At 43.1% G+C, this 26,851-nt stretch overlaps 1 protein-coding gene across 1 annotated transcript in view; it reads right to left on the bottom strand.

Annotated features, from left to right (window-relative positions):
• Nucleotides 1-26,851, bottom strand: part of DIS3L2 (DIS3 like 3'-5' exoribonuclease 2) — a 285,986-nt gene that overhangs the window by 121,539 nt on the left and 137,596 nt on the right. The window lies entirely within an intron of this gene.

Here is a 26,851-nt window from a genome sequence, read left to right on the forward strand (position 1 = left end):
ACCACAATTAGTCTAAAAGACTAAAGCCTTACTAAGGCTAATCAATGCCTTAGTAGACTAAGCCTTATCAATGCCTTACTTTGATACACATACAAAAAGCATCCCAAATCAAAGATCAACAGGAGGAATACCCATCCCCTCCCCTCCTGCAGCATCAGGAGAGATGCCCATTCCCTCAAGCCACTGAAGTCAAGCAACCCCAAGGCAGCAGAACAGATGCCCACTCCCTCCCGCCGACAAGCAGGGTCCTTCGATCCCCCCCCCCCCCCCCCCCCCCGGCAGTGGGAGAGATGCCAACTCCCTCCCACTGCTGACGTCAAGCAACCCACCACCCGACACACACCCCAGCAGCGGAAGAGATGCCCACTCCCTCTCGCTGCCAAGCAATACCCCCTCTGACGATCCCCCTGTGTCAATCAGAGCCTTAAGCCCAGTGCATCCCAGGATGCACAAGGGGAAGGCCCGCCATTTTGAAGAGGCAGGCCTGCTGGCCGGAAAGAGTAGGCGCCCCTCCAGCCAGCCATCGTAACCAAGGGGGAGAGGGTGGAGGTTCATTAGAGGCACAGGGGGTGTCGGGAGGGCATTGCTTGCCGGCGGGAGGGAGGTGCCATCATGTTTCTAGAACCAAAAAGCTCTATGACCTCACAATGCAGGTGTAAAGAGTCTTAGCCTATAGGGAAAGGAGGAGATAGCAGATGCTGCAGATGGGCCATTTGGCCTTTATCCGCCATCATGTTTCTGTGAAAGCTTCCAGCGCACTCCATTGAACCTAATCTTGATCACCAAAGAGTTTGTTTGGGAAATATTTAAAGATTATATTTGAGCTTGGATGACAGGTAATCAAGTAAGCTCTATAAAACCATAAGTATCATCAACAGAATCATACACAGGAACTAAAAAAAGACAAATCAGCAGCATACAACTGATATTGTACTGCTAGTCCCAGTAACAATTTACAGACTGGAAAGATGAAAATGATACAGTAAGGCCAAAAGACCTGAACCTGAAGGGCTCTTGATCCCCTGAACTTCCAATCTACTACTACTATGAATTATTTCTATAGCGCTACTAGACATACGAAGCGCTGTATAGAGAGTCACAAAGAAGACGGTCCCTGCTCCAAAGAGCTTACAATCTAAACAGACAATACAGATAAACAGGATGTCATGGATATAGTTAATCACTTCAAGCTCAAAGAATATGGCTTGCTTTGTTAATTATTTTAGCTTTGGTCAGTCAATGTGTATAAATCAAGGACCTGAGCTATAATATCCACAAGCTGTTTTTTTCAAAAGTAGCCTCAGCCCCACCACTCCACCGCTTTGTTACTTTGCCATTGCGGGAAGAATTACATGAGAACTCATCATTGGCTGCTTATGCTACTATTTTAATACATTTTGTTTTACTTTCAAAAAATTTTTTCCTTTTCAAATAATTATTTAATCCTTTAGTATACTACTGTATACTTACATTCTTAAATCTGAATATTCGGATGACTCGGGCGGTCATGGGAGACCCTTGATAAAGCACTTTTTAGTGCGAAACATGGCATGTCGGGTTTAACTCTCGGACGTTGGCTCAGCAGAGAAAAAAAGAAAAAAAGCTAAGTACAGTAGTATACTAAAGGATTAAATAATTATTTGAAAAGGAAAAAATTTTTTGAAAGTAAAACAAAATGTATTAAAATAGTAGCATAAGCAGTTCTCATGTAATTCTCATGTAGTTCTCATGTAATTCTTCCCGCAATGGCAAAGTAACAAAGCGGTGGAGTGGTGGGGCTGAGGATACTTTTGAAAAAAAACAGCTTGTGGATATTATAGCTCAGGTCCTTGATTTATACATATGGATATAGTTAAGGCAGGGGTGTCAAAGTCCCTCCTTGAGGGCTGCAATCCAGTTGGGTTTTCATGATTTCCCCAATGAATATGCATGAGATCTATTAGCATACAATGAAAGCAGTGCATGCTTAGCGAACTCCATAGTTATTTTGACTCAGGTCAAATAGCAGTGCTGGTCTCTTTAGACCTTTCCTCAACGTTTGATCTAATTGATCATTCATTGCTTTTGTTATTTAATATTTATTGAATTTTTCAATATAATCAAGCATAAAACTTGTACAGAAAGGAAATTCAGCATGAAATTAATACAATTGAAAAGATATATAAAAGAATATCAAATATAAGCATAAATTTCTACTCAAGTCCTCAATCAGATCCAAGAGGGGTAATAGGCGAATCAAAGAAATTATATTTAAACCAAGCAATAACTAGTTGAATGAGATTAAAGCACCCTTTCTTAAACTAAGCACTTTCTTTCTCCAGAGGTGCAGTTGAGAGAAAGGTTGTCAGTTGAGATGGCTCAAAGAAAACATATTTATGAGAATGATAATTAACAACACATTTACATGGATGTCGCAAGTAAAAGGTCGCCCCCAGAGATATAACACCAGGTTTCCTTAACAAAAATTCTCGTCTCCTTCTCTGTGTATCCCTAGCCAAATCTGGGAACATCTGAATTTTACAACCTAAAAATTCTTTGTGTTTATTTTTAAAGAAGAGTCTCAGCAACCAGTTTTTATCTGGTGCGAGAGCTACTGTCAAAAGTAAAGTGGCTGGGGTCATCAATTCTCTATCAGACGTTTCCAAAATATTAGATATGTTCATTAAATCAGGTCCCATTTTCTGTTGTTGTTGGTCTTGAGTTTTATTTGGAAGGTAATAGACCTGCGTAAATGGTGGTAACGACTCTTCAGAAAGTTCCAATACTTCCGTCATATAACGTTTCAACATTTCCCTTGGGGCTATCATAGGAACCCTAGGGAAATTTATCAGTCTGAGATTATTATTACGAGAGAAATTTTCCATTGCCTCCATCTTCCTTCTTAGGTTAGTATTGTCTTTAATTAATGTCTCAGTAATTTGTTGGGAGACTTTTAATTCTTGACAGACATTCTGTACTGAAGTTTTTGAGTCCTCAAGTCCAGTCTTTAAATTTTTAATCTCAATTTCATGGTTATTAAGTTTCTTTTCTAATTGTTGTAGTTGTGGGTTTATAGATCTTGCCAAATTGGCCACAAGATCCCACAGAGAATCTAATGTAACCTCTCGGGGCTTCTCAATTTGAAAAGGTTGTAAAGGTTGTAATTTTAATTTGGTTAGCTCACCCTCTGGCAGCGTGTCTCCTACAGCAGTCTGTCGAATTCTCTCATCCCCCACCGCTTCCTCCTCAGTCTCCTCGCTCAGACTCCTCTGCACCAGCAGGGAGTCCTGCCACACAGTTCCCCCGTTGTTCTCCTTAGCCTCCGGAAGGAGGTGAACTCCGACCTCAGGAAGTACCTCCTCTCGCGGGGAACTGGTTGACTGAGGGCGTGGGGGAGGTTCCCCCTACTTCGGGACTCAACGATGTCTCCGGCCCCATGGAGAACGACACAGATGCGCCTCCACCATGCGTCTCCCGCGGGGAACTCCCCGAAGCTGTCGGCGTGCCCTGCATTCTCCTCATCAGCTCCTCGATGTTTCCGAAGACGGCCGTTCTGGAGCGCTGCAAGGCTCCAGCAGCGCTGCGTCCCCTCCTCTTCGGCATTATAAACCAGGTAAATAATTACAGTAGACAAAGATATTTTAAGGAGCTTCAGGGAGAGTGAAGCTCAAACAACTCCTCGTGCGGCCATCTTGGATCGTCCCATTCATTGCTTTTGAATCAACTTAACAATCTGGGTGTCATAAATATAGTATTAGACTGGTTTACGTCATTCTTATCAAATTGTTCATTCCATGTTGAGCAGGCTGAAGATACCATGTTTCCCCGAAAATAAGATACTGTCATATATTAATTTAGGGCCCAAAAAAGGCACTAGGTCTTATTTTTGGGTAGGTCTTATTTTTTTCATGTACAATGATCATCTCTCCCTTCCTCTCCTCCTCAATTCTTCCTATTTCCTTTCACTCCCCCACATGTGCAGCATCTTTCCTCCCCTCTCACCCATCCCCTTGTGCAGTATCTTTCTATCCCTCCCATCCCCCTGTGCAGCAGAACCCTTGCAGCTTCTATCCCTCCCTTTCTCCCATCCCCCTGTGCAGCATCTTTCTATCCCTCCCATCCCCCCCCCCACTGCCGAGCACCCTCCCCCTGCTGACCCTTTCATCTCTCCCTGCCATTCGAACCTCGACTTTGAGCTAAAATGCCTGGAAATAAACGGCAGTGTCAACAGCACAGTCTGGATCGCGGCCTGCCCTTCTCATGTCTGGGCATTCCTCTGTCACATCACTGATGATGTCATTAGCAACACGGCACGGTGTGAGAAGGGCAGGCTGCGATCCATCCTGTGCTGCCGACACTGCCATTTGTTTCCAGGTTTCTTGAGACCTCCAATCTCCTTGACTTTTACCCTGCAGGATTCAGGTTCAAGTAGTAGGTTCCCTGTTCAGTTTCTGGCTCTACCTCTACTCTCTTGAGAGTTTTTAGATTTGATGTCACAGCCAGGTGATTGTGGTTAGGAGGGATGTATTTTGTGGTCCCGTTTGGGGGCTCGTGTGTTTTTGTTTTGGCCAGCATTTTTTCCTCAAAACATTTTCTATAGCTGGCATGAGATTAAAATTAAATGAATACAAAAAACTAATAATAAAGAAACACTAACTTTTACGCCCAAAAAATTGGATCGCCGAACACCAATAGTAGAAATCTCTTTGAATTAGTCGACAATCTCTATGACATACAGGCCTTATCTTGTTCTACCCTTGATTCCCCACCATCTGCAGATGATCTGGCGGAATTTCTCAACAACAAAATCATTAATTTGAGATCCAAACTAGCGGACTCCTCAACCAACCATTTGAACTACACGGTTGCCCAACACAAAGATGACCCTATGGGTAGATATGGCCTGGAATAACTTCACTACACCATCCTGGCAACAATTCTCCAAACATTACACGAAATATGCCGTTTCCTACTGCAGATTAGACTGCTGCCCCCCAAACATTAAACTTCCTCCATACCTTATTCAGTCAGGGTACCAGTGCTCTTATTCTACAACTAGACCTAAGTAATGCCTTCGATCTAGTTGACCACACTATTCTGATTGACTGTCTGGAGTCAATTGGTCTTTCAGGTAACGTGTTAAAATGGTTTCGGGGGGTTTTGAGCAAACAGTCATATCAAGTCTACAGTGACAATAAAAAATCCTTTAGTTGGGTTAACTCTTGCGGAGTCCTGCAGGGCTACCCTCTTTCCCCCACATTGTTCAACATCTACCTTGACTCATTGGGGAACTTACTACAAAGCTTAAAGGTTAAATTTTATATCTATGCGGACGATATCACCATTGTTATTCCCCTTACTACTCTGACCTCCAAGACAAAGATTCATCTATCATCCATTCTAAAGGAAATCGAACTATGGATGACCGAATTCAAATTGAAGCTCAACACCGACAAAACTAAATTTTTCCTGGCAAGCCCTAACGACAAAATCAAAGACCCATCGATCTCCTTGAATGGTCAGGACTTCCCTATTGACCACTCCATTAAAAACTTGGAGTCACCCTGGACTGCCACCTCACTCTAAATGCTCAAACAGATTTATTAGTTAAAAAATGCTTTTCGGTTCTATGGAAACTCAGAACTATCAGAAAATACTTTGATACACCATCCTTCCGCTTACTGGTTCAATCTTCCATCCTGAGCTTGCTCGATTATTGCAACATTATTTACTTGGGTTACTTCAAAAAAACCATCCTAAGACTCAGAGTCATTCAAAATTCACCAGTCTGACTGATCTTTAGGCTGAAGAAATGGGAGCACATAAGCTCCTACTATCAAAAATTCCATTGGCTGCCCCTAGAGGCGCGAATCCTGTTTAAGTACTCCTGTCTGTGTTATAAATCAATATTTGGTCTGGCCCCCTCTTACCTGGTTTCCCACTTCAACCTGGCAAGTTATCTTAGGCCCACACGAAGAATACATCTGTTCACCTATCCGACAATAAAAGCCTGCCACTACAAAAGATTCTTGGACAGAACTCTTGCCTTCCAGGTAGGCAAATGGAACGACTGGCTTAGTAACGTCTTCGCGCTCTCATCATCCTACTCCAATTTTAGAAAACTGGTAAAAACGAATTTGTTCAATCGATTTGTAAACTAAGAATCAACTCAGCTCTGCCTATTCAACCAGTAACCCTAAGCTTTCATATTCTTTCATTATGTAAGATTGTATTGCTGACTTTGATTGTAACCTCTTCGCTGATTGTCCAGCGATTCTTGCTGTAAACCGCCTCAAACTTCTATGGCTTTGGCGGTATATAAGAATAAAATTATTATTATTAAATTATTATTTTTTCTGTTATTTATTACTGTGCTGAAATTTTGAGAACAGATTGTTAGAATTCAAAAGGTATTGTCGATCAAAGGCGGTATTTCGGCTTGCGATCGGGCTTGGCATGGGAGGGAGAGATGGAAGGGTCGGCGGGATGGGTGGAGGGTGGGAGGGGGAAGCGCTACTGCCAGTGACTAGGGCTTATATTAAGACCTACCCCAAAAATCATGCTAGGGCTTATTTTTGGGGTAGGTCTTATTTTCGGGGAAACATCTACTCATACACTGAAATGTGGTGTCCCACAAGGATCAGTACTTTCCCCCTTGTTATTCAATTTATTCCTCAGTCCATTAGCATTACTTATCCAATCCCATAATGTAAATTTTTTTTCTTATGCTGACGATATATTGTTGTTTTTTTACACCTCACCAACTTCTTTGGATCTTTCTTGTCTACTAAGTTGTCTAGCAAAAATTTCACTTTGGTTGACAGATCATCATATGGTCCTCAATCATGAAAAAAACACTAGATGTTAGATAGCAGGTGAGAAACAGATTCCTTCATTGATTCCTACATTTTGGAATAAACAAATTCAGGTAGTTGATTTGTTCCATTATCTGGGAATAATTATTGATTCCCAGTTATCAGCTATGGTTAAGTCTGGCTTTTACGCCTTATGGAGACTTAAAGTGATTCGAAACCCTTTGTCCAAAGGATCATTGCTAAAACTTTTAAAGCGTTTATAAATTTGATATTAGATTACTGTAATGTGATCTATCCGGGTCTGCCAAAATCACAACAAAAACGACTTCAGACGTTACAAAATACAGCAGTGAGACTTCTTAGTAATGTGTATAAATATGATCATGTAACACCTTTATTAAAACAGTTACATTGGTTACCTATTTATTTTCAGATCAGTTTAAAATATTAACTTTTACTTGCAAAACATTATACTCGGGTGTTCCGGACTATCTGGCATCTTTAATTATTCCATATTCTCCATCACAGGTTCTCTGATCTCTATTAGACAATAGACTAGCGATTCCTCATCTTTCAAAAACAAAATAGGAGAGAACCAGGAATTCAGCATTCTTTGCAATTGCTCCTGCTTTACTGACTAGTTTATGCTTGGAATCTTCATATTCTCGGTTTCTAGTACTTTTGAAGACTTACCTCTTTGAACGTGCTTTCTCAATTAAGCAAATCAATAGAGAATACATTTTTGCAGGGATGGACCGTGAAAGGTTTTATGTTTCTGTATGACAATAGTGCACTATCCTATTTTCAATGGGTTCCTTTTTATTTATGTTTTACTTGATATATATTTTTTGTACACCACCTTGAATTGTGCTGCAACTAAGGTGGTATATCAAGTTTAATAAATGATAAACAATTTCTACTATTTAGCCACCGAGCTTCATTTTTCTTTCTGGCAAATAAGTTTTTTTTTAAAATAACAGCTTTTATTGAGATACACCTCAAACATAACATAAACATATAGAATACAGCAGCAAGAAAATAAAGTGCAAGCAACCGCACTCCAAATAACACCCAAAGTGTAGTCAAGAACAAATACAAGTACAAATGTAATCCCCCCAATCTAACAATAACAAGCTACAAAACCCACCAAAACGCAGTCAAATTCCCCCCCCCCACCCACCCCCCAGGGACAAAACACAATTCCCACAGCATCCAATTAGGTCGAGAAGCATCCAAAACCAGAAAAAAAGAAAACCCAAAAAAATGGATTATGGATATAAATAAAGGTTCCCCCTAGTCTCCGCCATCCCAGTCCAGCCCCATGGTCAACTCAGTGTCCCACTCCACCCCTGTCACTGATCCCCACAGAAGCCCAGAATCTGCGCCAGATATGAGCATATCCATGGAGTTTACCATGGCGTAGGGCTGTTAAGTGCTAAAGAAGTTGCCAAGTAAGCAAGCGATGCTCCACCATGGCCCACGTGGGAGGGAGCACCTGGTTCCAAAGGGAAGCAATAGCTAATCTAGCAGCAGTGAAGGCCAACTTACAAAACATAGAATCACCCCAAGCTAAATCCAATTGATGCCAGAACAACAAGGCATGTCGCCAATCCACCGAAATGGGGATATCCAGGATCCGAGACACCCGAGAAAAAGTCTCAATCCAGAACCCAGTCACCCGCCCACACTGCCACCACATATGGAAATAGGTACCCACCTCCCCACAGCCCCTCCAACAAAGAGCACTTGCACCTCCCTGCCAATGAGCCACCACCTGAGGGGTATAATACCAACGAAAGAGAACCTTGTATCCATTTTCGATCAACAAGGCCGCTATACCCGCTGAAGAAATCTCTGACCAGATATCCCCCCAGGTGTCCCAGGATATATCAGAGCCCCAATCCCCCTCCCAAGCCCTCATGTAGGAATGTGGGGTCCCCCGACAATTGAGGCATCTATATATAGCAGAGAGAGCTCCCTTCCTGAGCACCGGTCCTAACAACAGTTCAAAGGGCGTCTTACCCCCCCTCAGATCCCTCAAAAGACCCGAGGCCCTGATATAATGAACCACCTGTAGGTAAGGAAACAAATCTCTGTCCCCAAAACCAAACCTGCCCCGGAGATCAGTAAAGGGTCGAATACGGCCCAAAACTGGATCCCACAATTGACCCACACACACTAAGCCCCTAGTTTCCCAATCAGCAAATACTCCACCACCCCTTCCCGGTAGAAAATCTGGATTATATCTTAACGGGGTATACCAGGAATGGCGCCTACCCAGCAATAAACTACCCCGGGTCAGATTCCAAACCCTCAAAGAAGTTCCCACTGAGGACAAGCCACCCTCCAGCCGCGCCCTGCCAGGTGACCAAGGCCGATGTAACAAAGGCACCCCCCCACTTAAACTTTGCTCTATCTCCACCCACAGTTTCGGCGTCTGCGTCTGCCACTCCAAAAGGGCGCGCAGCTGAGCAGCCTGATAGTATTTTACCACATTGGGAACCCCCAGCCCGCCGTCACCCCTACCCATACATAAGACCGTCCTACTCACCCGAGGTCTCCTTCCAGCCCAAATAAAGTGAGAGATATGCCGTTGGACTCCCTCCAACGTATTCCTACCCACCCAGAGCGGCAGTACTTGAAATAAAAACAAAAGACGAGGCAAAATCATCATTTTCACAACTGCCACCCTACCCAACCAAGAGAAATATTGATCTTTCCAACTAAGCAAATCCTGACGAATGCGTCGAAAGAGCGGGGGGAAATTAAGATCATAGAGATCCACTCCCGGAGGTCCAAAATAAACCCCGAGGTAACGGAGAGAATGCTGAACCCACCGGAACGAAAACCGGTCTCGGAGGTAAGCCACTCGATCATCAGACAAATTAATGTTAAGGAGCTCAGATTTTCCAACATTGACGCGAAATCCCGACACCTTACCATAAGCGTCCAACTCCCGTAAGATAGCATGCAGGGAATCCTCAGGGTCCTCCACCGTAAACAAGAGATCATCCGCAAACAAGGCTAACTTATAATCCCCACCCGGCACCATAACCCCCTTGATATCCCGATTCAGCCGCACCCTCTGCGCCAGGGGTTCTATCGTCAAGGCGAAGAGAAGAGGTGAAAGAGGACACCCCTGACGCGTTCCCCTTGCGAGCGAAAAAGTCTCCGAGTAGCCCCCATTTACCTTTATACATCCAATAGGGCAAGTATAAAGGATCTGGATCCAATCCCGCATATGCGGACCCAAACCTACAGATTCCAAAACCCTGAACAAGAAAGGCCAGGAGACTCTATCGAACGCCTTCTCAGCGTCCACCGACAGAAACACCGTTTCCCTCACTCCCCCCCTTGCCCTTTCAAACAAATTGTAAACCCGACGAGTATTGTCGCCCACCTGTCTACCCGTTACGAAACCCGACTGATCCGGATGGATCAGCCGAGGAATCCAACTCATCAATCTGTCGGCCAAGATCCGCGTAAAAAGCTTAGTGTCAACCCCCAACAACGAGATCGGCCTATAAGAAGCACACTGCAGGGGATCCTTCCCCTCCTTGGCCAACACCGTCACACCCGCTAATCTCATAAAGTAGGGGAGGGCACTATTCTCTTGCAAGGAGTTAAGAAAACGCAACAAAGGAGGCAGCAAAAGATCCTGAAAGCGTTTATAATATCGAACAGTAAAACCATCCAACCCCAGCGACTTACCAAGGGGCATAGAACGCAGCGCTCCACGGGCCTCAACCAACGTGAGAGGACGGTCCAACCGTGCCACATCATCGGGCGCAATCCGGGGCAACTCTGCTGAAGCCAAATAAGCGTCTAGGTCGGGTAAGGACCCAGAAGTTTCCGGTGCATAGAGATGGGAGTAATACTCCACAAAACGTGCCCGAATAGTATCCTCTTTCCGCAACACCTCACCAGAGGCTGCCCTTAGCGAGAGAATCTGATTGCGCGTCTGCCTCACTTTCAGACGATGGGCCACCAGTCGACTAGCTTTATTAGAGAATTCAAAATAACGCTGTTTGAGAAGCTGTAAATTGTGATGCAAACGCTCCAGGTCTAAAGCCTGAAGATCCCGGCGTGCTTGAAACAAGCGTTCCCGTAATGCAACATCCCAAGGGCTACGCTTGTGCAAGCCCTCCAATCGACCAATCAAAATCAGCAAAGCCGCCGCCTCTTCCCGTCGTTTGCGTTGCCGGGCCGAGGCCAGGGCTATCACTCTGCCCCTAAGGGTAGCCTTTAACCCCTCCCAAACCGCTTCCAACGAAGCGCCACATTCTACATTCACATCCAAATAGTCCTGTATCCACCCTTCAATCTGCGCTCCCACCTCCGGATCATCCAGGAGACTATCATTAAAACGCCAGAATTTGCGTCCCGAGCCGCCCCCCTCTCCCCAGAACCACAACCAAACTGGGGCATGATCCGACCATGTTAGGGACTCAATCCCCGCTGATTCCACCCTCCGAAGCAGTCCCCGCTCCACAAAAACATAATCGATTCTAGAATAAGTGGAATGGATACCCGAAAAATAATTATAATCTCTAACCGATGGATGGAGCCACCGCCAACAATCCACCACATTCAAAGTAGCTAAGGCCTTCCTCAACAGTTTTCGATCCCGCCTCCCATACTGATCCACCCTCCCTGAGTTATCCAAATGAGGGGTTACTGTAAAATTAAAATCCCCACCTAAAACCAGGGCACCCCCCTTAAACCTGAGAATTCTAGGCACTAACTCTCGAAAGAAGACCCCCTGACCCACATTGGGAGCATAAACATTAACCAGGGAGTATAAGACCCCCTCTATCAAAGCCTCCAACATTATATATCTACCCTGAGGATCCCGCACCACCCTCTGCACTTCACAACGAATCCCCTTACGAACAAGAATGCCCACCCCACTTAGAAGTGCCTACCCTGGAAGCCCAAAAGGCCTGAGGAAACCTAGAATCCCTAACTAGAGATTCATGGGACTGGAGTAGATGTGTCTCCTGGACGAAACATACATCAGCCCGCAAGCGAAGCAGCTCCCTATAGAAAGCTCGTCTCTTATTGGGGGAATTTAGACCCCTGATATTATATGAGACCAACCGGAATCCCTCCATAATCCAATGAGAAGAATGGCAATGCAACCCCAACCCCTGCCAACTTGTCCCCACAACTCCCACTACCCCCCCAACCCACCCCCCACCCCCCCTCCCCCAAAGTGAGAGTCCACAGATCTCCCACCAGCATACAAGGAAGTGATCCATCCCCATGGCCCCTTACACAAACCCCACAACACAACACTAACTGTCAAATACAGTTCCCACATCAATCCCCAGAATCCAATCCGCCCACCCCCAACCCCCCCGCACCACACTTCTCACTCCCCCCTCCCTCACAGTAAAACATTCCCCCATAGAACACCAATACATCTCTCCAACTTCCCCCTTCCCACCCTCCCCCAGAACCCATCCATGAGCAACCCCCACACACTTCCTTTCCAAAACTCAAACCCAGGTACCCAGCTCCAAGGAGGGGTCCATACACCCCCCCCCTGCAGATAGGGAAGTATTGAAAAAACTGAAACAATACAAGCACAGTCAGTCAGCCCTCAGAGGGGGGCACTGGATGTAGAAGCGGTCACTGGAAGAGGATGTCCACCTCCTCGGCCACCCCTCCCGCTCCGGGATCCTCTCTCCACTCGCTGCCATCGGGCGGGGGCGGGAGGCGCCACTCCGTTCAACACCGCTCCCCTAGCAGGAACAGCCTCCTCCAGGATCTCAATACCCGCTTGCTGCAACAGACCACGAGCCTCCCGCACTGTAGTGACTTTTGTATGAACTCCATTGATGGTAATCACCACCCCAAAAGGGTAGGTCCAGTGGTAGCGCAAATTACTACGCTACAATGCTTTGGTCACATCTCTGAATGCCCGACGTTTCTGGAGCGTGCCCGCAGCCAGGTCTTGATAGAACTCCAACCGATGGCCTTCCCACGTAACTGTGCCCATCTCCCGGGCTCTGCGGAAGATCTGTTCTTTAAGGGTAAAGCTCAGGAGGCAGAGTACAATATCTTTAGGTTGATCGGATGTCCTAGGTCCCAGAGCTCGATGTGCCCGCTCAAGTCCCGGCTCCAAGGTATCATCTTGTAAAAGCCACCTGATCAGCTTAATAGTAGTAGCACGCACATCTTTAAACTCAGGTAAGTCCGGTAGGCCCCGCACCCTCAAATTATTACGCCGGGTGCGGTTCTCCAGGTCCTCAACTTTGTCCAGGAGGATTTGATAATCAGCAGAGGCAGTTTCCAAGGATCTTTGCACCCCGGTCACATTATCCTCACAGCTATCCAGCTGCATCTCCACAACCTCCACCCTGGTGCCCACCTCCACCAAATCAGTTCATAGAACTTCCATGGTAATGCGGTATACAAGAATAAAGTTATTATTATTAGTTATTATAAACAGGGCAAATCCTGCGCTTTCCTGAACTCAGACGGGTGTTGGGTTGCTAAAAGGCTACCACTGACAATAAAGGACCCCGAGGGAGGATCTGTGGTTATTAGAGGCAGAGATGCTTGCAGCCAGCTCATTGGTGACGCTTCACGGAGGACTGCTAATTCCTGGACTGCAGGTGAAACGCTACAGAAACTAGAAGTGAAGGAAGTGAGGCAGGCGATGAGGGAGGTACAGTAGTCGGTCTCATTTGTTCCGGCTCCTTTTGGCTAAGGAATTGGGTTTAATTTCCTCTGCAGATCCTTGTGATTCTGGGTAAAGTCACTTAACCCTCCCTCTTCTGCGTCTACTTACTATCCATACCAGTTTTTGAGATGTGGAATGAATCGTCCGAGTTTCAGTTATTTTCTATGAGGACATGTGCTTTGATATACGAGTGCTTTGGATTACGAGCATGCTTCTTGAACGAATTATGCTCGCAAACCAAGGTGCCACTGTATTTTATTTTTCAACAGGATGGAGCTGCAGTGAATTGAACTCGCAAAATAACTGAGCTTATAATGAATGAAATCCCAAAATTCATAGAGACAACAGCCCAGTGGCGTTGAAGGCTTTGCAAATGTGTCACAGTTTAAAGAGAACACTTTGAACACAACTTATAAGAAAAAAAAACTATTCTCTTAATCTGATTTCAAAGGTTCTACTAAATGTTTAAACAATTGCAAAGTGTTTTGAAATACTGTAAGTGGTTCATTTATTCTTGACCCCGTGTAGATGCATAAGAGAGGACACAAGGAAAACATAGCACCTACTTCTAGTCATACTACTAGGTAAAGATATTAAACAAAATGTGTCCTGATGGAGTGATAACTCATCAAAAACCAAAGGGACACTCGCAATTTTTATACCTTAATTATCTGGTTAATTATCAATCGGAATATCAAGAAAAAGTTACTGCAGACCAACGTCATGAGCCGCCAGAGGAATTTGCGGATCAATAAGAGAAACTTAAAACAACATCAGGAAAACTAAAATCAGCAAGTTTAAGCGTGATGAAGGTGATTACATCAGGGGTTTTGTATACCCCTGGATGAACCGGAATGGGCATTCGCCAACTCAAGAAACCCACATATGCCCAAACATCCAGTGCCTCTGCAGGGGACGATCAGAGCTCCGGTGATTCAGGGCCAGGGATTACCCATGCAGCACCAGTAAATTTTCAAGGGCCAGCCTGTGGCAGAGGAGGCCGGACGACCAGGGGGAGGCACCTTCCGAAAACATGACAGTGAGTGTCAACATTTTCAATTTGTCACACAGACAAATATCAATATTATCAAAAGGGCTTTCTTTTGTTCCTTTCACTAATTATAACCCTCTAGACACCAGGGTTAGCATGTACAAATTTGTCAGGAAATATAATCTGAAACTCTTTTTCCAAGACCACGCTGTAGAAGGGCATGTATAACAGGGTTTACACCAGTGGTCTCAAACTCGCGGTCCGGGAACCACATGCGGCCCACCAGGTATTATTTTGAGGCCCTCGGTATGTTTATCATAATCACAAAAGTAAAATAAAACAGTTTCTTGATCATATGTCTCTTTAGCTATAAATTACATTTTTATTATTAAGACTAAGCCAAAAGGAAAGATTTATAAACTAGAAAAAGTTTTACCTCATGAAAAATTGTCATTTGTTTAATAAGACATTAACTCTTTATTCTAAGGCCCTCCAAGTACCTACAAATCCAAAATGTGGCCCTGCAAAGGGTTTGAGTTTGAGACCACTGGTTTACACAAACCTTCCACCTGGAATCCATCTGCAAATTTGGGCCCCGACGTCAGAGGAGGGGCGGGACCGCAGCAAAGGAAACAGCTCAAAGCACTGCAGTGCAAAGAGCTGTAACCGCAATCTTCGGCTGAAGCTGTAAGGTAAACAGTTCGGGGAGGCCAGGGGGAACACGGAGGCCTTCCTGGGGGGGGTGCGCAGTCCTTTGGGGGCACCTGTCCTTCGGGGGGGGGGGGGGGTGGTACAGGCCTTGGGGGGTTGCAGGCCTTCAAGGGGTGAACAGGTCTTTAACGGGTAACAGGCCTTTGGAGGGGGGGGGGACAAGCCTTCCAAAGGGGGACAGGCAGGCCTGGGGGAGGCAGTCATTCAGGGGGTGGGACAGGCCTTGGAGGGGTACAGGCCTTCAAGGGGGGAACAGGCCTTTAAGGGGGGGGACAGGCAGGCCTTGGGGGGGCAGTCCTTCAGGGGGTGGGACAGGCCTTCAAGGGGGGAACAGGCCTTTAAGGGAGGGAAAAGGCCTTCAGGGATGGGGGTACAGGCCTTCAGGGGGGAGGTGCAGGCCTTCACGGGGGGGGGGGACAGACCTTCAGGGGAGGGGGACCTTGGTGTAGAAGTACACGGAGGGAGGGAAGGGGGGGTTCAAAGAGATGTGCATATGCCGGACTTTGGGAGAGGAAGAAATAATGGGTCTAAAAATAGAGGAGAGGGAGAGAGATGATGGACGATGGGATTTAGGGAGGGAAGGAACAGAAAGGGAGAGAAGTTGGACACAAGGGATGGTGTGAAGGGAGGGATAGAGATACTGGATAGGAGGATAGTTAGGAAAAGAAAGGGAGAGATGCTGGATGAAAGGGTAGTTAAGAAAAGGTGGGTCTGTGGATGGAGATGAAAAAAAAGAAAGATGTTAGACCTCCGGAGGAGGGAAGGGAAACGGAAGGGGAGGACAGAAATGGCAGATGGATGGTTAGAACGGAGAAAGAAGAGGACCCTGGCAAGCAAGTTATCAGAAGAAAACCAGAGCCTGGGACCAACAAGATTTGAATAATGACCAGACAACAAAAGGTAGAAAAACTAATTTTATTTTCCATTTTGTAATTATAATATGTCAGATTTGAAATGTGTATCCTGCCAGAACTGGTGTTAGACCGCAAACGTGAGCTAGGATTTAACAGAGAGAGGAAAACTCTTTTTTGTTTGTTTATTTTGTTTACACCACAGTGCCAGTGTGGTTAGGAGAAGCCAAAGGGGGTGAAGAGACTATAAAATAAACCCACCAGGATGTTTGGGAAAAAAAAAAAAAAAAAAAACAACCCACCCAATTGGGCAGGAAAATCGAATCGAATCGAAAACCAATTCAGTAGGATCAAATTCATCATTGGCTGGATGTTAATAAACTATCATTAAATATTCATAAAACCAGTGTGATGCTCTTTCCATGGAAGGACTGTAGCACACCGCTTATTCCAATTTCCATTGATGGCACTCCATTGCAGTTGCACCAAAATATTAAGATCCTAGGAATAACATTTGACAATAAATTATCATACCACGATCACATAAGCAATGTGGTTAAATCTACTTTCTTTAGATTGCGACAAATTCGTTCCGTCGCCAAGTTCTTATGCACAAAATCCCTAAATATTCTAATACATTCTCTAGTTATCTCCAAACTAGATTATTGTAATGCCCTATTTAAGGGCTTGTCCCAAAAAGAAATCAGACGTCTTCAAATTATACAGAACGCCTCTATTAAAATAATTCATAAAGCAAAAAAATTCGACCACGTCACACCCTTACTTAAAGAATCACACTGGCTCCCTGTTGCACACCGCATCTTATATAAAATATGTTTGCTTACTTTTAAATCATTAACATTTCAAACCCCCGCTTTCATTTTTAGAGTTTTAATTCCTTACACTGAGATCTCAGGATCAACATTTATTGGCCATTCCCTCATTGAGAGTCATTAATACGAGACGTCTTACTATTTTTTCAGTGACTGCCCCCCAGTCTTGGAATGATCTCCCTCTCTATATAAGAGAAGAAAAGAACTTAGACAAATTCAAGATTAAGCTTAAAAGTTTCCTTTTTAATGATGCTTTTAGTGAATAAACGATTCTACTATCCCTCTTTATTTTATATTTCCTTCTCCTTATGTTCGTCTTCCCTCCTAATGTTGTTATTCTTATATCCTGAACTTGATACAGATTGTAACCTTTAAAGAACTTTCCTATTGTTTCTATATTGTTTGTTTTTGAAATATTATTTGTCTATGTAATAATTTACCTATGTTTTTATATATTTGTACTATTTTGTATATCGCCTAGAATATAGATTAGGCGATTAATCAAATTGTATAATAAACTTGGAATAATAATAAACTTAGGCTGAATCGAATCAAACCAAATTTTTTTTTCCTGAATCGGGCAGCACTAATTTACAACTTGATCTGACTGTGGAAATTTTTGAGGTTATTCATCATATTTTGTTACAAGCGTTATAACAGATAAGGAATTCTTTTTTTTGCGCCAGGAGTATCCTGTTACACCTGTGATATACTTTGTTCCAAAAATCCACAAGAGAATGACTGCTCCCCCTGGCTGTCCCATCTTGTCAGGTATAGGCTCTCTTTTAGAGCATTTATCTGATTTTGTGGACTTTTATCTGAAAGATCAGGTATCCAAAGCAAAGTCTTACATCAAAGATACCATATTATTTTGGTATATCATGCCATTCGCATTATGTTATTCATATTCACACTTATATTTGTTGAAAATACTATCTTTTGTAGAACTCCTGAGGAAGGAGTGTTTCTTCGAAACACGGACCGTGTTGGGATCGGTCCACATGAACATTAGGACCAGTTTTTGGATACATTTATTGTAGCCTATGTAATTGTTTTATATGTGGTTTTAAGAAATTTGCATTTCAAATGAATTCCTGCACCCAGTTTTGGTTTTGACCTTTTACTGCAGGTTTTGTTGGTTAGGCAGTATATCAAATCCATGACCTTTATCTGTATTCCCTCCATTTCAAAGTGCATGGCTTTCTCCACCTGGTTATTCCAAGAGAAATCATATGACCAACAATCACTGTGCCTCAGTCTCTCCATTGGCATTGGAGCTCTTTTTCCTTCATGCAATCCAAATGCATGAAACATGCTGCTCAACCAAAGCAAACCAAACTAAACCTTTGGGAATGTCAAGTGCTCTCTTATGCAGTTTCCATGGAAATCACTATAGAAATTCATTCACTGCTATGTTCTGTTTCAATTTATTAACTAGATCAGGCTCCAAGCAAATATGTTTGATTGGTTTGCAACTGTCTATAGCAGTTAAGTGTCCAACTATTTCAACGTTTGATTAAATGAGAGACTATGAAAGCAAACGCAGCAATAAATGGAATGAAAATGTGAAACCAAACTTGGAGCTTCCAGATTTTTTCTTCTGAACACAGCCACTCCAAACATAGCAGAGAATCACACAGATGTTTGCTGCCCAGAAAGCTCTAATACCACTTCACGAATGACATGCAAGGAGAGAATAATTAATTTCTGCAAAATCAAACTAAATCAGCAGCACAAGACAATCTGCTCCTTCAAGACCAGCACTGTTACTAGGAGGGGGAAAAGGGAACAGCTCTAGCTTTCTTTTACCGTAATAAACTGTTTTCAGGACTATTTCTGATCCTGCTCACAAGATAAAGTCGGTCAGGAAATAGACACTCAGAGAAGGCTTAAGGATGGGAAGTGGCACCCATCAACTTTCAAACTGAATTATAATCAATTTGGGTGTACACTGAGATACTGTTCTGGGAAGGGAAGGGATAGGGCCAGGCTTTGTTTTCATCCGTTCAGGATATTATTTCACAGTTTCTGTGCAAGCAACTTTATTCATCTTTCAAGAGAACTTGACGATGTTGAAGCACACCAAAGGGAGAACAGAGGCCCCGTTCTATCAAATAACGTCAACAATCACTTCTACTTCACTTTCTTGGCTGGTTTGAAAATACATTTTTCTCAGCCATTCCACAATTTGCCTGTTCAATCCACTGGAACACAGTCCTTCAGTTTCCAAACGCAAATCTCATTAAAGCTGTCGAGAATGTTCCTGGACAGTCCCATATTTTTAACGATGGCCAGAACTACTCTTTCTGAGTAAACCACAAAAGAAACAAATGGTTCAAAATAATTCATGGGTCTTATGTGAGCCTTGTTAGCGGGTTCTGCCAACATCCACATGTTCTAAGAGTCAAGAGCTTTTATTTTTGTACATTTGGGACAATCTTCTGGAGGCAGTTGGTTTCAGAGATGTGATTTGAATATGGGTTGTCTTTTCTTGCAAGGAAGGATACAGCAAATATTTCTGGAGGAATATGCCATGGGGAGTTTCTCACAGAACCCTCTTATCCCCCCTGCTTTTTAATTAGCATCTAAGGCTCTTTGCAAGAATAGACCAATGGCAAGTGATATTTAATCGTCTTTTATCAGTTTAATATTTACAATTTTCTCTGGTGGGAACTCAGTCTGATCCAAACATAGGAGCACTTATGAATGCAGGTCTCCCATTCATACCCTACCATGATAACTTAAGACCCTAGAGCAGCTTACATAAAATAAATTATATAATGTGCCATATTGGCAGAATGGTTGAGTAACACTATTTAATGGAAATATACCCTTATGCAGGCAGGAGAGCAGGGTGGATTAATAAAAAACAAGCATTGAAACCCTAAAAAAAGGCATTTTGCGTTAAAATAAAATACCAAATATTTCTCTCGTTACAATTTAAATCTCATCACAAATATGATAAATCCCAGTTTCAGCGCGTTTGCAATGAGACAATGCTGACATAATCCACTAATTATTGATCAAGTTTTGCTGAGTTACTTGTTAGTCCACTGAAGAAGGCAAAGCCGAAACTGGGATCCTAGTTGGAACATAATCAGAGAGATCTGCTCCCTAATCAGGTAACTTTGGTTGGACTTTACTGGACATGTTGCTATAATGAAAATTATTGTCTCTTGGTGATTCAGACATCTTGCATGCCTCTTTTGTTGTGTATCCTTTTTATTAAAATATATAACTATAAGACTCATGGTTTTATTTCTAGACTCCTTGATAAACAACTTTCACTAGGGCAAGAGAAAACCTGCTTTAATTTCAAAGAATTTCATCATTTTTAAGCAAAATTTACCATATATGAAAGTTGTGATCTAGGAGCAAATTTTCTCCCAAGTTTTGCACTTGAACTTTTCATATAAAAAATGCATATTTTCATTATTTGAAAATACTTTAAGGAGCACAAAAGATAAGTGGTGATTGGGCTCAAGGAACAGAAATCCTCTTGCTTTTCTGAACATGGTCAATGTGGTTTTGAGGTCATTTCTGAACTGTTTACAATTTCAAACTATCCATCATCGATCTGTCCTTTATTTTCCTTGCCAGACCTATTTCCAGCTCAGCTTCAAATGTGAAAAATAAAGATATTGTGAAAGCCTGCTGTTCAATCCCAACTAGTACGTCATGCCATTTAGAGCTCGGATTTCTGAGTGTTGACAGTTATAATGGTTCTTGGACCAAATGCACTTCAAACAACGGTGCCACTCTGCATTAGAGCACAATATCCACATGTACAGTAAAAAACACTTAAGGAAGTGCTATGTGCACGTGTCATTCAAATCCATACATCTTTGCTTGGATGAAGAAGAACTGTTTAACTCTGTTCAACCATTCGTGGGAGGGAGATGCAGAGTAAAAAGCTGGGTCACCAGCCTGGACTCTATCTCTCCTCGTCCTTCTTTCCAATCCTGTACCCTTTTTTTTTTTTTTTTTGATTACCCTGAGTAAAAGAAATCATTATAGAAAATTTGTCCAGTAAAGAATGGTCAGTGTTTTTGGAAATATGAGCTGGGCCATCTTTCCTGAGAATGTATTTCACGAAAAATGTTCAAATCACTTCCAGACTATTGGAGGAAAATTCCACCGTAGAAAGGCTACTAAGAACAGTTATATAAAAAAAAAACTCTCAGCACTTCATCAGTGAATGTGAGTGTGATAGCATTGCCTCCTTATCCAAAAGCCAGAAATATATTGCTTCAGTTACTGGAACCCTGCTGCCCTCTAATTGCACCAGAAATACTGATCACAATTTATGCTAGAAATAATTTTGTGAGCTGGCCCAATGGCTCTTGCATAGCCCTATACGTTACTACTCCACAAACCCGGAGTCAGCTCTTCTGGTCTGTGGGTCAGCTAAAGCTGGCGGGAATTTCAGTTCTCTCACAATGGAGACTGACGACTCAATCACACCACCATTCAGAAGAAGCTGCCATTTGTCTATTGGTTAAAAAGTTTTTATAATGCACATCTTAAAATTCTGAGTGACTGACAAATTGCACTCAAAATAATAAAAACATGCACTGCGTAAGAAATGTAAAATAAGACTTAATTACGTACATCACAGACAACACAATCCACGGCCACACAAATTTGCCCTCTCCTTAAACAGACATATGGGTCCCTTTAACCCAGGGATCTCAAAGTCCCTCCTTGAGGGCCGCAATCCAGTCGGGTTTTCAGGATTTCAATGAATATGCATTGAAAGTAGTGCATGGACATAGATCTCATGCATATTCATTGGGGAAATCCTGAAAACCCGACTGGATTGCGGCCCTCAAGGAGGGACTTTGAGACCTCTACTTTAACCCAAAAACAGAGGAGGGTCTTGACAAAATCCTGAAAAGGCCTTCTCTGTTTATTGGTAAATCCATGTATGCTTAGGACTTTGATTAACGTTTAGCTGCCAGCGTGATTACCTTGGTCATCTCTGCTTTTTTTGGTTTTCATTAATGGGCAAATACCAACATCGTTAAAAAAGGACAGTCCACCAGGATAAACCTCTACCAGAACAAACTTGAAAGTTACTGATTAGTATCCAAGATCTCATACTTAGGAAAACTGATAGAAGAGTCTGTGTGTCAAACTGGATTCAGACCCAGTTATGGAATGGAGACCATCCTCATATCCTTCTTTTCTATTACCTATAGCCCATGTGGAGTACAGTAAAACATATATAAAATAATTAAAACATTCAAAAAAGACATATACAGGCAGTCCCCGGATTAAGAACAAGTTCCATTTTATAAACTGTTCTTAAGTTGAAGAGAGACTGAACAAATTGCAGCTCTACACTCTCGAGGAACGTAGGGAGAGGGGAGACATGATCGAAACATTTAAGTACCTCACGGGACGTGTCGAAGTGGAAGATGATATTTTCTTTCTCAAGGGACCCTCGGCCACAAGAGGGCACCCGCTCAAACTCAGGGGCGGAAAATTTCATGGCGACACCAGAAAGTATTTCTTCACAGAGAGAGTGGTTGATCATTGGAACAAGCTTCCAGTGCAGGTGATCGAGGCAGACAGCGTGCCAGACTTTAAGAATAAATGGGATACCCATGTGGGATCCCTACGAGGGTCAAGATAAGGAAATTGGGTCACTAGGGCATAGACAGGGGGTGGGTAAGCAGAGTGGGCAGACTTGATGGGCTGTAGCCCTTTTCTGCCGTCATCTTCTATGTTTCTATGTATGTAACTCGGATCCTGTACAGTATACAGTCTATAAAAACATCAAACATTAAAGAAACAGTCCTCAAAATAAAGTACTGTAGTTTAAATAGAAAGAAAAGAAAGGAGGAGGTTTACACTTATTTTTGTTCTTCACAGTCCCACTGTTCCCTCTTCACCAACACATCCAACATTTCTCCCTCTCATCTCTCTCTCTCCCTATGTCCAAAAATTCAACGCTTTCTTCATTTCTCCATGGGCACCATATCTCTTTCCCTCTCACTCAGACACCCATGCCCAACAATTCTTCCTTTTTATTCCCTCCCCATCTCAGTATCTCTTTCCCTCACTCCCTCCATTATTCCACCCTAAGTCCCAAGTTCATATTCCCCTCTCTCCCTCCGTGTCCCAAGTTCATGCTCCCTCCGTCCTTTCTTCCATCCTTTGACCAAAGTTTGTGCTCTCTGCCTTCCTTCTGTGTCAACATGCCCCCTCTTCCTCTCTTCCTGTCCCAATGAGCCCCTCATTGTTCCTCCCTCTGTTCTGCATCCCAAATTCATGCCTCCCTCCCTCCTGCAGGTGTTTACCTCCTCTGGCTAGCTCCCTCCTCCCAGATGCACTTCTGTTCACAAAGCTGCGGCAGCAGTTCCTACATGTGGACCATAGCTGACCCGGAAGCCTTCCCTCTGATATCAGAGAAAAGGCTTCCGGGTTAGCCACATGTAGAAACCATGGCCGTGGCTTTGCGAAGAGAACTGCGGTTGGGAGGAGGGAACCAGCCAGAGGAGGTGAACACCCATGGGAGGGAGACATCAATTTGGGATGCAGAACAGATGGAAGGACGACCACGGGCATATTGGGATATGGAAGGGAGGAGGAGGGGCACGCTGGGAAATGAAGAGAGGAAGAAGGGGCGCATTGGCACAGGGAGAGGTAGGACCCTGGCTCATAATACAAATCTGCCATAAGTTGGACATTCTTAACCCAGGGACTCCTGTACACATAAAACTAAACAAACCTCCTAGTGCTCATATCCATAAAACTACCTCTAAGTAATACATTGACTCAATTACTTTTAAAGCTGATCACCACCACTACCCAGTGGCAAAACAGATGAAATCAAGACACAGCATTGCATTAGTTTGGAGTCAGTGTCAACCAATTCACAATACTACAGTAAAACCAATATAAGTTTGCGAGCGACATGATCACTTCACACCATTTCTGCAAAAACTTCACTGGTTCCCAGTGTAATACATGACTAAATGTAAAACTCTGTCTAAAATATGCAAAACACACAGAAAAAGCAGTATATCAAGTCCCATCCCATCCATCTTCGAGGCCTTTAAAGAAAATGAGTTAGAGTATTGGAAGAACAGATCTCCCTCTAAACACCTCTGAAGTTACTCAAATTCTTCCCAAGGCGCATCCCTAACCACACCTTCTCCAAAGGAAATCACCTGATATGATACTTCCCAAGAAGCCTCCTCCAGAGCAGCCACCGCACTTTGAAGCATTGTTTTAGAAAAGCTTTCCTTGAAAGCCTGGCTCTTCTCCCAAGCCTTTAATGGAAGAAGTAACTGACCAGATGGCTAACATCAGCTGCACATACTGTAGCAGGACTTGGATAGCCACAGCTGCTCCAGCTGAAATCATTTTCACGCACACTTGCTGACTTCACGTGTAATTTCTCATGTTAGTCACCCTTGCTTTCTATGCAATGTCTGTTACTCTGTATGTTATAATATTGTTGTTAGGTGCCTTCAACTTTTGCTCAAGTCCTAGCAATTTGATAAATTGCGGATCTAAAAAGAAATTGTTTTTGTGCTAGTTTGGAAAGGTCCTCCAACTTTATCCCCATGGTTTTTTCAACGTGTCCAGCCATCTTGGTTGCAGGTCACCCTCTTTGTCTGGTTCCTTCGATCTTCCCAAACATGATGTCCTTCTACAGTGATCTCTCTCTTCTGACCAAAATAAGACAGTCGTAACTTAATCATTTGGGCTTCAAGTGATTCAGCCGGTATGATCTCTTCCAGAATTGATTTATTAGTTCTTCTGGCGGTCCATGGCATGCATTAAACCCTTCTCTACCACCAAAGATCAAATGAGTCAGTCTTCTTTCTGTCTTGTTTCCATAGTGTCCAGCTTTCACATCTGTAACTGATCACTGAGAAAATGAGTGTGTGGACAAATCTGATCTTCGTTTGGAGTGTTACCTCCTTGCCTTTGAATACTTTGTCGAGAGTCTTCATTGAAGAGCAATCAAGTGCTATTCTGCAGAGTATTTCCTCAATGCTAGTTGCTTCTTTGTTTACAAAAGAGCCAAGAAGATTTAAATGCTTTACAACTTCTATTCTATCGCCTTCAAACTCAAAATCTTCATCATTTTCCGTGTTCATGATCTTCATCTTATTTATGTTACAGTATACCTCCACTTATGAGATTTTGATGTGTATAGTATTGACATTGTAAAAAGCATATTATGCCAGGTTTGAATATTTCTGTCTGCTGTAATTGCCTATTGTCTACGTCCAGCATATTCTTGCTATATACTGGGGAGCAAAAGTTTGTGAACACCCTGCCAGGAGTTATACATCTCGCAAATGTGCTAAGGAAACTAAGGCTATAATGGTCTATTTTATTTCCCAGTGTTCTTCAGTAAATGTTTGTTTACTTGAAAGCATGTTTCTATATAAACATTGTGATAGTTCAGTGTTTTTCGAAGAAATCTGGACTAAACCCATCAGAACACCCTTCATCATCAAGTTAGCCAACCGCTTTTAAGAAGCGATCCCATCCCTAATGTTTTCCCCCTTTTTCTTTCCTTTTCCCTTCAACCCTTTTTTTTTTCTTCTTCTTCACCACTAATAATGTACTCTTACTCCCCTCACCTCTTTTCTAACCTCACCATCATGTTTGTTACTGTTAAATGTCCTCTATGTACACATCCCCTCTTTCTTATAAGTATTACTATTTATAAGCATTTCTCCTATTCTTATTTTATCATTTTATTGTAAACCGGCTAGATACCAGTTGATGGTCGGTATATTAAAAATTAATAAACTTGAAATTTGTTGATGCTAGCATTTCTGAAAAATTCATACTACAATAATTACTGTTCACATTTGTAGGTGTTTGCCTATGTTGCTTATATACGTAACTAATAATATTTTGTGGTATTTACTAATAATTTCTCCGGGAAAAATGGCGGAAGCACTGATAAAAGATAGCATCGAGGAGCATCTACAAAGGAATAAACTCATGATAACAAGCCAACATGGCTTTTGCAGGGGAAGATCGTGCCTGACGAACTTATTGCACTTCTTCGAAGAAATTAACAAACGGATGGTCAAAGGGGATTCCATAGACATCGTACAACTTAGACTTCCAAAAAGCCTTTTACAAGGTACCTCCATGAACGCCTACTTCAGAAACTGAAGAACCATGGGGTGGAAGGAGATGTACACAGATGGAACAGGAATTGATTGGCGGGTAGGAAGTAGAGGGTACAGGTGGTCGAGGCACGCAGCATCCCAGACTTCAAAAACAAATGGGATACCTATGTGGGATCCCTACGAGGTCATGCCAAGGGATAGGGTCACTAGGACTTGAATTGGCGGGTCAGTAGAATGACAGTATAATTATTGTACTTTAGGGGTCAGTAGACTTAAGAGGGTGGGTAAATGGTGTGGGCAGACTTGATGGGCTATGGCCCTTATCTGCCGTCATCTTTCTATGTTTCTATGAGTGAAGGGCCACTACTTGGACTGGAGGAGGGTCACGAGTGGTGTTCTACAGGGGTCAATGCTTGGACCACTGCTATTCAATGTATTCATAAATGATCTAGAAACAGGGACGAAGTGCGAAATAATAAAATTTGCAGACACCAAACTATTTAATGGGGCCAGGACTACAAAGGGACCTGAACAAACTAGGGGAGTGGGTAACAAGATGGCAGATGAAGTTCAATGTAGAGAAATATAAGGTCTTGCACGTAGGAAACAGAAACCTGAGGTACAGCTACACAATGGGAGGGCTGTTATTGAGTGAGAGCACCCAAGAAAGGGACTTGGGGGTATTAGTGGACAAGACAATGAAGCCGTTGACACAGTGCGCAGCGGCAGCTAAGAAAGCTAGGTATAATTAAGAAGAGTATTACAACCAGAACGAAAGAAGTTATCCTGCCATTGTATTGGGCGATGATGCGCCTGCATCTGGAGTACTGCGTCCAATATTGGTCGCCGTACCTAAATAAAGATATG

Source organism: Geotrypetes seraphini, chromosome 9 (assembly GCF_902459505.1).
Source record: "Geotrypetes seraphini chromosome 9, aGeoSer1.1, whole genome shotgun sequence".
Lineage (NCBI taxonomy): Eukaryota > Metazoa > Chordata > Amphibia > Gymnophiona > Dermophiidae > Geotrypetes > Geotrypetes seraphini.